This window comes from Halichoerus grypus, chromosome 8, assembly GCF_964656455.1.
Source record: "Halichoerus grypus chromosome 8, mHalGry1.hap1.1, whole genome shotgun sequence".
Lineage (NCBI taxonomy): Eukaryota > Metazoa > Chordata > Mammalia > Carnivora > Phocidae > Halichoerus > Halichoerus grypus.
This window is the reverse complement of record NC_135719.1, coordinates 3,830,320-3,842,756: the sequence shown is the minus strand read 5'-3', so window position 1 is coordinate 3,842,756 and position 12,437 is coordinate 3,830,320.

The following is a 12,437-nucleotide window of genomic DNA, read 5'->3' as shown; positions in this document are numbered from 1 at the left end:
TTCTTAGTCTATTGAGTTATGTTTGCACATTTAACCTTTTCTTTCAGACATTTCATGGTCTCGAACTTTGAGGGCACAACACATTTATTCCTGGTATTTCCTTTTCCCCCCTAGGGTACCTCTGTGGCCCGAAAAGGACTTTTCACTTGTTTAAAGGTCTGGAATCATTTCTCTAAGGAGGGCCAGTCCATCGTTTGTGAACAGCCCTACCCATGATTACACTTGTTCATTCTCACAAAGAAGTTACCTAGGTATTTGTACTAGTCAGAGTTCTCCAAAGAAAAAGAACCAAACAGCATGTGTGTATGTGTGTATCTGATGGCTTAGGATAGCAGGCTGGAGACTCAGGGAAGAGTTGCAGTTTGAGGCCAAAGGCAGTCTGCTGGCAGAATTCCCTCTTTCTCAGGTGAGGTCAGTCTTTGTTCTATGAAGGCCTTCAACTGATTGGTGAGGCCCATCCACATTATGGATGGTAATCTGCTTTACTGAAAGGCCACTAATTTAAATGTTACCGGGGCACCTGGGTGGCTCAGTTTGTTAAGCATCTGCCTTTGGCTCAGGTCATGATCTCAGGGGCCTGGGATTGAGCCCCATATCGGGTTCCTTGCTCAGTGGGGAGTCTACTCCTCCCTCTCCCTCTGCCCCCTCCCCCGCTTATGTGCACTTTCTCTCAAATAAATAAATTTTTAAAAATGTTAACCTCACCACTTTCTTACACCAGACACAAAAATAAACTCAAAATGGATTGAAGGCCTAAATGGGAGACTGAAACCACAAAACCCCTAAAAGAAAACAGAATTCTAAAAAGAAGGCAGAAATCTCTTGGACATCAGCCTTAGCAACATATTTATGGATATGTCTCCTCAGGCAAGGGAAACAAAAGCAAAAATAAACTACTGCGACTACATCAAAATAAAAAGGGTTTGCACAGCAATGGAAATTGTCAATAAAACAAAAAGGCAACCTACTGAATGGGAGAGAATATTTATAAACGACATGTCTGATACAGGGATTAATATCCAAAATATACAAAGAACTTATAAAATCCAACATCAAAACACAAATAATCCTATTAAAATGGGCAGAAGAGGACCTGAATAGACATTTTTCCAAAGAAGACAACCAGATGGCCAACAGACACATGAGAAAATGCTCAGCATCACTCAGCATCAGGGAAATGCAAATCAAAACCACAATGAGAAATCACCTCACACATGTCAGAATGGCTTGAATTAAAAAGACAAGAAATAACAAGTATTGGCGAGGATGTGGAGAAAGAGGAACCCTCTTGCACTGTTGGTGGGAATGCAAACTGGTGCAGCCACTGTGGAAAACAGTAAGGAGGTTCCTCAAAAAATTAAAAGAAACTTGTACTTTTGTGCATTAGGGGAAGGATGAATATGTAGGATATGCATCAGGGAAATGCAAATCAAATACCCTATGATCCAGTAATTATACTACCACATAGTTACACAAAGAAAACACTAATTCAAAAAGATATATGCACCTCTATGTTTATTGTAGCATTATTTGCAATAGTCAAGATATGGAAGCAGCCCAAGTGTCCATCGGTAGGTGAGTGGATAAAGAAGATGTGGTGTGTGTGTGTGTGTGTGTGTGTGTATTATACATATATATTTATATAAAATACATATACAAAGGAATATTACTCAGCTGTAAAAATGAATGAGATCTTGCCATTTTTGACAACAGGAATGGACCTAGAGGGTATTATGCTAAGTGAAAAAAGTCAGAAGGAGAAAGACAAATACCATATAATTTCATTTATATGTGGAACCTAAAAAACAAAATGAACAGAAAGAGACTCATAAATACAGAGAACAAACTAGTGTTGCCAGAGGGTATGGGGTTGGGGAAATGGGTGAAATAGATGAAGGGGATTAAGAGGTACAAACTTCCAGTTATAAAATAAGTCACAGAGATGAAAAGTATAGGAAAGGGAATATAGTCAATAATACTGTAATAACATCATCTGGTGACAGATGGTGACTATGCTTGTCTTGGTGAGCGTTATATATATAGAACTGTTGAATAAAAGTGTTGTGCACCTGAAGCTAATATAACATTTGTCAACTAAAATAATAAACACTAAAAAAATGTTAATCTCATCAAACAAACAAACAAACAAAAAAAAACCTTCACAGAAGCATCCAGAATCATGGTTGACCAAGTATCTGAACACTGTGTCCCAGCAGAGTTGACACATAAAGTTAACCATCACAGTACTATGCTAATATTTTCTGAATACTGGTGTTATGAAAAAAATGGGTAACCAGAAATGGGCAAATTATCTTCAGACATGTAAAATGGATATCATCAGCCAACTGTACTTTCCAGAAGCACAAAGCTTCTGAGGTAAACACCTGTACTCTTTAATACAGGCTGATCCAGTAGGTGGCATTTTATTCATTCAAGAGGATGGCAACAACAATTACGGATGATGAGTCAATAATTGTACTCACAGCTTTGGGAAGACCAGAATTTCTTCCAAGCATTCAGAGAAAGAAGGTAACTTGCATCAACTAGTGATTAAAGTAAAGCACTTTTATAGCTCACCCAGACCACACTAGACGTCCTATTATCATCTTTGTTCACTTTCTCTCTTCCCCAAGTTCCCTTTGGTTGAGGGTTCTCTCGCTTTGGCCCCAATTTTGTTCATTTCTCTTGCACCAAAACTCCCCTCTATGATTTAGGCCCCTCTCAGATGCTGTAGCATTTGGTGTCCATACCAGGCATTTTATTACTGCCTGTTATTTATCCTATATATTCATCCTTCCCCTAATGCACAAAAGTACAAGTTTCTTGAGGACCATGTCTTATCTCTGGAGTCCAGCACACAACGTGGGCAGTTAATGAGCTGTTAACTTCTGTTAAGAATGACACTGTACATTTTTTCTTAACATTGTATTTAGATGTTGCTGTAAAAGTATAATATCCTTATATAAGATTTCAGGGCTAAATGTGGACTTGAGTAAAGGCAACCTACTCCTATCTAAATCCCAACGGAAATAAACAAGGGAATAAAAACACTGGAAATTGTCTTATCCCTTTCTGTGGAAGAGGACTGTCACATGACAGAAAATGAATTTCTGGAAGTCACAGTGAGCTGGGACATGATCAAGAATACCAAGAATTAATCTGTAATTCCCTTTCCAAGAGAGCAGCCTGAACTTGTGCATTCTTGAATCCAAGAATATTCCCTAGGTTTTTTCTCTTCTTTTCAGATTTATTTATTTGAGAGAGTGACAGAGAGAGAGTGCCTGCAAGTGAGCCTGCATGAGCAGGGGAGGGACAGAGGAGAGAATCTTCAAGCAGATTCCCCACTGAGTGCGGAGCCCAACCTGGGGCTCAATCTCATGACCCATGAGATCATGACCTGAGCCGAAACCAAGAGTCAAATACTCAACCAACCGAGCCACCCAGGCACCCCTCTTTTCTTTTCTTTTTTTTTAAGTTCAGGAGGAAATAGAGTGGGCTATAGGACACACTGGCAGCACACAACCCAGTACCTTCTCGCCTATAAATATCAGTAACATTTATGGGTCTTGGTTCATGGTGCAGAGTCTCTAATAGATACAGAGAAGACAGAGACCTTGGCCCACAGCTCTGGCCCCCTCCTTGTTCCCTTTGAGGTCTTGATCACAGAACCATTACAAGGTCTTGATCTTAAGATATGAAGGAAGAATGCCATCAGCACCTGAGTCATGCATGCGATGATCTAAGGAGAATGTCAGGGGCAAATACAGGCATGGATGGAACTCTCAGCAGCCAAGTCTAAATAAATACATCTGCATACACATAGAAGCAATATTCTATGACTTGAAAGGAGGCTAGCAAAATGCTCATGAGCCAGAAAAGCACATGTTTGCAGCAGACATTTTGTTGTTTGGGGTTCTGAAAGTGCAAGAGAACTACCAGATATCCATGGTATGGGTGGGTCCTTAAATTTGTATCTCTCCACATTTCCTTCAAAACACTGTATAGAACAACAAGAACAAATAAAACTACCATCAACCCATAACTTTAGCATACTAGAAGACAAAGCATACTATAAATGCAAATAATTTAACATATTAATTGTAGCTCTAAGACTAAAACAAAGGGGAGGAGAGGGGTGGAAGAAAAATATATAAAGGGACATTAAACTAAGTTTATAGATTGCTATATAGGCAATAGGGAGGAGTCAGTGAATACTTTTCAGAACTGAGAAACCAAAGGGATAAAAAATATAGGACAAAGAGTATTGTAAAAGGTTTAACTATAAAGGTAACTAAACAAATATTCTATGACTTGGCCAACCTTCCTAAATATCAAAACAAAATTTAAAAATTAGAACAAAGAAAATACATCAAAGAGAGAAATATAATAAATACACATATGTAGTAATTATAAAGTAATAAGACAGAATTGAGGCGAAACATATAAACCATATCAATAAATGTTAGTGGACTTAACTCACCTCATAGAATGATTTTCAAGTTGGCTCATAAAGTCAATATATATACAAGAGACATACCTAAAACAAAGTTTTTCAGAAGAGGTTTTTTTAAAAAGGCAAAATAAATCAGGTAAATGGAAATGAAAAGAACTGAAGTTGTGATCCTCATGTCAAACAAAGTAGTATTCAAGTCAAAAAACATGAAGCATAACAAATAAAGATTTTAAAATTACAACTTACAGTTAAGATATAATAATGAATAGCTATGCACCAAATAACACAGCAACCAGCTATAAAACGAGAAAGTATGGAGAGGTAAGGAGCTACAGATAGAAACACACTAATGATAGGAGACTTTAACACATCACTGTAAGTACGAGACAGATCAAATGGAGAAAAAACAAGCAAGAATAATGACTTAACATAACCAATAAGGTAGATTTTATGCATATATAAAAGTTTTACACCCTGATTATGGGAAATACATTTTCTCAAGCATACATGAGTCACTAGCAAAAACTGGTCATATATAAGGTCACAAAGAAAATATTATTAAACTCCATAAAGTAGAAAATTACTAATAGTACTCTCTGATTATGAAATTAAACTAAAAATAAAAAAAATAATTTAAAAGACCCTTCCACTTAGAAATTTAAAAATATTAGATTAGGCTTAATTTTTCCAATATCTATGGAACATCTACAAAAATTGATTGTATATTAGGCTACACAGGAAACCCTGATTAATTCTTCAAAGCTGAAAATGTACAGGTCACACTACCTTAACACCATGTAATAAAGTCAGAGAGTAAAAACCCAAGATTAAGCAAACAAAGATCTTGTAAAACTTGAAATAAAAACAAAACAAAATGCTTTTTATTACATCTTGGATCAAAGAGAAAATAAAAGTTAAAATTATAGTACACAGAAAATAATAATAATAGTAATAATAATGATGACATTACATTTCAAAAGCTCCATAATATGAGGTAGATTCTTGGTATGAGAATAAAAGATTGAGCATTCAATTCATGAAAACAGAAAACAAGCCCAAGAAAGGCAGGAATAAGGAATTAATAAGGATAAAGGTAGGGTATTAGTGAATAGAAAAATGAAGCAGTGTTATTGATAAACAAATTGAAGGAAAAAAATAACGTAGATTTCTGGCCAGACTCACCAAGAAAGAGTAAAGAAAACACATATTTAAATTAACAAAATTGCTCAAATAAACAATCTAACCTTACACCTAAAGGGACTAGAAAAAGAAGAACGAAGAAAGCCCACGGTGAGTAGAAGAAAGAACATAATAAAGATCAGAGCAGAAATAAATGACATAGAGACTAAAATAACAATAGAAAAAAAATCAATGAAACTAAGAGCTGGTTCTTTGAAAAGATAAACAAAATCGACAAACCCTTAGCCAGACTCATCAAGAAAAGAGAAAGGACCCAAATAAGTAAAATCAGAAATGAGAGAGAAGAAGTAAAAACTGATACCACAGAAATATTATAAGAGAATACTATGAAAAATTACATGCCAACAAACTGCACAACCTGGAAGAAATGGATAAATTCCTAGAATTGTACAGTCTTCCAAAACAACAGGAAGAAATAGAAAATCTGACACTAATTTACAAGTAATGAAACTGAATTGGTAATCAAAAAACTACCAAAAAATAAAAGTCCAAAACCAGATGGATTCACAAGTGATGGGTACCAGACACTCAAAGAAGGGTTAATACCTGTTCTCCTCAAACTATTCCAAAAAATAGAAGAGGAAGGAAGGCCAACATTACCCTGTCACCAAAACCAGACAAAGACACCACAAAAAAAGAAAACTACAGGCTAATATCCCTGATGGACATAGATGCAAAAATCCTCAACAAAATACTAGTAAAACGTATACAGCAATACATTAAAAAGATCATTTATCATGATTAGGTGGGATTTATTCCTGGGATGCAAGGAATGATTCAATATTTGCAAATTGATAAATGTCATACACCATGTCAGCAAAATGAAGGGTAAAAATCAGATGATCATCTCAACAGAGGCAGAAAAAGCATGTGACAAGATTCAACATCAATTTATGATAAAAACTCTCAACAAAATGGGGTTAGAGGAAACATACCCCAACATAATAAAGGCCATATATAATAAAACCACAGCTAACATTATCCTCAACGGTGAAAAACAGAGCTTTCCCTCTAAGGTCAGGAACAAAACAAGGATGTTCACTCTTGCCACTTTTATTCAACCTAGTACTAGAAGTCCTAGCCATGGCAGTCAGACAAGAAAAAGAAATGAGAGGCATCCAAATTGGTAAAGAAGAACTTAAACTGTCACTGTTTGCTGACAGCATGATAGTATACATAGAAAATCCTCAAGATTCCACTGAAAAACTGCTAGAAGTTATAAATGAATTCAGTAAAGTGGCAGGATACAAAATTAATACCCAGAAATTGATAGTGTTTCTATACACTAACAGTGAAGTTGCAGAAAGAGAAATTTAAAAAAAAAATCACCACATACAATTACACCAAAAATAATAACATACGTAGGAATAAACTTAACCAAAGAGGTGAAAGATCTGTATTCTGAAAATTGCAAAACACTGATGAAAGAAATTGAAGAAGATACAAACAAATGGAAAGATAGATATACCATGCTCATGGATTGGAAGAATTAATGTTGTCAAAATGTCCGTACTACCCAAAGCAATCTACAGATTCAATGCAATCTCTATCAAAATACCGACAGCATTTTTTCACAAAAGTAGAACAAATAATACTAAAATTTGTGTGGAAACACAGAATATCCCAAATAGCCAAAGCAATCCTGAGAAAGAAGAACAAAGCCAGAGGTATCACAATTCCAGATTTCAAAATACACCACAAAGCTGTAGTAATCAAAACAGTATGGTACCGGCACAAAAATAGACACACAGATCAATAGAACAAGATAGAGACCCCAGAAATAAACTCACACATATGTGGTCAATTAATCTATGACAAAGGAGGCAAGAATATACCATGGGGAAAGACAGTCTTTTCAATAAATAGTGTTGGGAAAACTGGACAGCTACATGCAAAAGAATGAAACTGAACTACTTTATAACACCATACGTAAAAATAAACTCAAAAATGTATTAAAGATCTAAACGTGAGACCTGAGACAATAAAAATCCTAGAAGAAAACACAGGCAGTAATTTCTCTGACATCAGCCATAGCAACATTTTTCTAGATACATCTCCTAAGGAAAGAGAAACAAAAGCAAAAATAAACTTATGGGACTACATCAAAATGAAAAACTCTTGTACAGCAAAGAAGACAATCAACAAAACAAAAGACCTACTGAACAGGAGAAGATATTTGCAAATGACATACTGATAAGGGATTAGTAGACAAAATATATAAAGAAATTATAAAATCCAACATCAAAAAACAAATAATCTGATTAAAAATGGGCAGAGGACCTGAATAGACATTTTTCCAAAGAAGACATACAGATGCCCCAACAGACACATGAAAAGATGCTCAACATCACTCATCATCAGGGAAATGCAAATAAAAACCACAATGAGATATCACCTCATGCTTGTTAGAATGGATAGAATAAAAAACACAAGAAACAACAAGTGTTGGTGAGGATGTGGAGAAAAAGGAACCCTCGTGCATTTTTGGTGAGAATGCAAACTGGTGCAGCCACTCTGGAAAACACTATGGAGGTTCACCAGAAAATTAAAAATAGAACTACCATATGACCCAATAATTCTACTTCTGGGTACTGACCCAGGGAAAATGAAAACTAATTCAAAAAGATATACGCACCCCTATGTTTATGGCAGCATTATTTACAATAGCCAAGACACGGAAGCAACCTAAGTGTCTATTAATAGATGAATAGATAAACTATGCTCAAATAAAAAAATAAATTGCCAAAATTGGAGAATTACTATTAGAATTGGCAAAATCAAGTCATTTTTCCTTCTCTTACTACTCCCTCTCTCAAAACTCACCAAAGAGAATGTAATTGAGGCTCTGCAATAGGACGAGACTTTCTTTGATCTGGAAGAGAGCCCAAGGTGAAGCAGTGAATTCCATTTTCTGGAAGGTTGGCTGGGGTGGGGGGCTGGCTTTGGGCACAGTGTGGTGGAGTTTCAGAACATCCAGACCCAGTGACCCAGGTCCCAGGTGGAGCAGGGTCTTCAGTGGGAGAAGAAAGGTCTTTGCTGGGTGAGTCCTGCTGTGGGACAGGTAATCATGCTTCTGGCTGTGTAGCCTCCAGATCTGACTGACTTACCTAAAGGTTTTGTGAGCTACTTAATGTCCCTTGATGTTACTTTTTTTTTTTTTTTATTAAAATCGCTACCGTGAGTTTTGTACTTAATGACCAAGAACCCTTACTGATAGGAAGAAAGTCAGAGTCCTGAAGGTCCATTGATTGGGGCAGTCTTCTCCAAACTTTCTTTTTTTTTTTATGGCCACCCATCATCAGAATAAACTAGGTGTACCTGAACATACACTTATTACCCTATAGCTTATACACAGATTATGATATGTTCATGAATCATATAAATGATAAAATAGATTCAAGTTTTATTTTTTTAAGATTTATTTATTAGAGAGAGAGGAAGAGAGGAAGAGAGAGAGAATCTCAAGCAGACTCCCTGCTGAGCAGGGAGCCCAACATGGGGCTCGATCCCAGGACCCTGAGATCACGACCTGAGCCAAAACCAAGAGTCGGACACTTAACCCACTGAGCCACCCCAGGCGCCCTCCAAGTATAAGTTTTAATCTGATGAGATAGAAGTAAACAATACTGAAAACCAACTCATTTTTATTTTATTTATTAACAGCACATCTTTACTGATATAAAACCCACACTCCAAGTAATTTTCTTGATAAAATCTGGCGCTTTTTTTTTTTTTTTTGGACTGACTTTCAGTAGATCTGAGGAGACTGCTGTAGTTTCTACTCTGTAACGTGCCTGATGAAAAGTTCATTTCCAGCAGTAAAATGTCTGCCCTTTTGGTCTTACTGTCTTGCTTGTGTTTGCTTTCATGTTATCTTCAGTCCATAGCCTTTTTTTGGGGGAGGGGGGAGTGTTTTTTGTGTTGTTTTGTTTTGTTTTGGCAGGGATTTTTGTAGCGTCCTTGTTCACTTTGCGCTGGCTAGGCTTTAAAACTAGGTAGTGTAATAATTGCTAGTCCTCTAAGCTAGGCACACGTAACCACGCTATCTTGTCATACCCTGGGAGGGGACGAACAGCGTGGAAGTCACTGCCAACAACCTCCTTATGCAGCTCCTGCCTTCCCCATATGCACCACGCGTCCACCTGGTATACCAGCTGAAGGGGGGTGTCCTTCCTCAACCGTGTACTTTCTTTAGTTAAGATAAAAATACCATCACCTGGAGCTCCCTCTTTCCTTCTTGGAGCCCCACGGGTCGTCTTGGGCACCCCCTAGGGAGTGAGTGCCCCCCACCCCCCACAGGAGACTGGCTGGGAGCAGCGAGATCCGGGAGGCAGGTGTCAGTCACGAAAGGGGCTCTTCCTGCGTGACCGGTGGGACACTGCAAAGGCAGCAGAGGTGGACCTAACGGAGAAGCTGCCCTGGAAGGCTGAACGTTTAGCTCGTGACCTGGTCTGCGTGGCTGAGGATGGCTCCTGAGGGGAGGCAGTATCTCCAGACCACAGCACAGGGACTTGTGACTCAGCCTCTGAGCCAACCACCCACTTGAAAGTGGAATAGGAGGGGAGACTTATGCCCAGGACGAAGGAAAGACGTGGGAGCCACTGTTATTTGGCTAACTCAATAGACAGTTCCAAACTCTTTCTTTTTCATCAACCCCACTGTAGAGGGAAGGGAAACTGAAATAATTGCTTATTCTGCCGCATGACATGATTCTGGTCAAGGATACACAAGTAGATTTCTGCTAGGGCCTTTTAGGAAAACATTTGCTCTTCCTGATAATACAGAAAACCACATAATTACTGCTGCTTCTCTACTCCTTCTTCCTACCTTCGGTTCAGGTGTGATGGCTGGAGTCGCAGCAGCCTCGTTGTTCCCTGACAACATGGAGGGAGAAGTCAAGCGACCTGCACAGATGCTGACCCCCACAGGTTGGGCCCCTGAACAAACACCAGCCATTACTTGTGCCCAGATAACAAGAATGTTATTTGGAACAAATTCTGTTTGTTTGACACTAGTTTTTGTGGGTTTTTTTTTTTTTTTGAATTTTCTATTGTATGCTCTAAAGCATTCCCAAGTGCTGCAGGACACCCACATTATAGAATAAAATTACAGACCATTTCCTGTCCCCACCCAGCATCACTCATCCCCACCTATTCTGCAGCACGTAGCTGGCCCCATTCACAGATAAGGCCTCAGAAACAAACTCGTACAGGTTTTGTTCATGAGAGCAGCAAAAGCAAAGGAGGGAGGAACCATACATAGGCAGTTGGAAAACCTGCATCTCAAGAATTACTCCTTTTTTTTTTTAAGATTTTATTTACATACTTGAGATAGAGCAAGATCAAGAGAGAGAGCACAGAGGAAGGGTGAGAGCAGAGAGGCAGAGGGAGAAGAAGCAGGCTCCCCACTGAGCAGGAGCCCGATGTGGGGCTCGATCCCAGGACCCTGGGATCATGACCTGAGCTGAAGGCAGACGCTTAACCGACTGAGCCACCCAGGCGCCCCTCAAGAATTACTCCTTTGACACATGGAGTTCTTAGGGGTAGTATCCAAAGTAATAGAAACATAATAGCAAAATAAATATTACTTAGATAAAAATGAAAAGTCAACGCTTAAACAAACACTCCCCCCTTCAACCAAAGAAAGGAAAAAAATGGAAGAATGTTGGCAGGGTGGTAGAATTATTTGGGAGCTTTTCTCTATCTTTGTCTTTTTGTGTGTTTCCAACATCCGCACCCCCACCCCACACGAGTTTGGGTTACTTTTGCATTCTGAAAAAAGCCCCAGTATTTAAGAAAAGTTAACACCATTATATTCTCAGGTCTCTCCTCTGGTGGCTTGGGTTTTAGGTCAGAAAGTACAAGCCGTGCTGTCCTGTGTATGTATCTACTTTCCACGCGAGCTTTGTGCAGCCGTTTTCCTGCCCTGCCCAGGGGATGCCGACCTCAGCCCAGGTCCTGTCGACCCACGTCGGCAAGAGGGAGCATGGAGTGAAGGAGGAGAGGACAGGAAGGGCCGGATCTGGGAGTCAGGAGAGCAGGTGGCTGAGTGCTCTAACCTGTGTGTCCTTCCTCCCCAGGCCGGGGGTCCTGAGGGTCGGGGGGACCACTGGGCCTGAGCGCTGCCCCAGCTCCGTGCCTTCAGGCCCCTCCGGCTTTGTGCTCCTCTTTACCTGTAAAATGGAGCTGCTTTGCAGCCCTTACACGGGTGTTGTGACAATTAACTGTGTTATCATCTTGTAAATTATATGGTGCTTTTCAAAACCACAAGGGATTATTAATTATTAATCAATATAATTTATTATAATAATGAGACAGTGGTGTTAGCTCAGTTTACTTCTGAGGTTTTGTTTTGTTTTTGTTTTTTTTGCCTGGGAGCCTCTCATGTATTGAACATTGAGGTTGGGGTCTTTCGTGACTAAGACGATTGGATTTTTTCCCCTGCAGCTACTATTGATTCAATTAGAGAATTTCAACAGGTATAGTGATAACTTTTAGAAAGCTATTTGTTTATAAACGCAACAGACTTAAATCTCCATTTTCCACAGTAGGAAGAAAATAGTTACTGTCTAAAATGGATGATTAAGGGGTGCCTGGGTGGCTCAGTCATTAAGCGTCTGCCTTCGGCTCAGGTCATGATCTCAGGGTCCTGGGATCGAGCCCCGCATCGGGCTCCCTGCTCTTCGGAAAGCCTGCTTCTCCCTCTCCCACTCCCCCTGCTTGTGTTCCCTCTTTTGCTGTGTCTCTGTCCGTCAAATAAATAAATAAAACCTTTAAAAAATAAT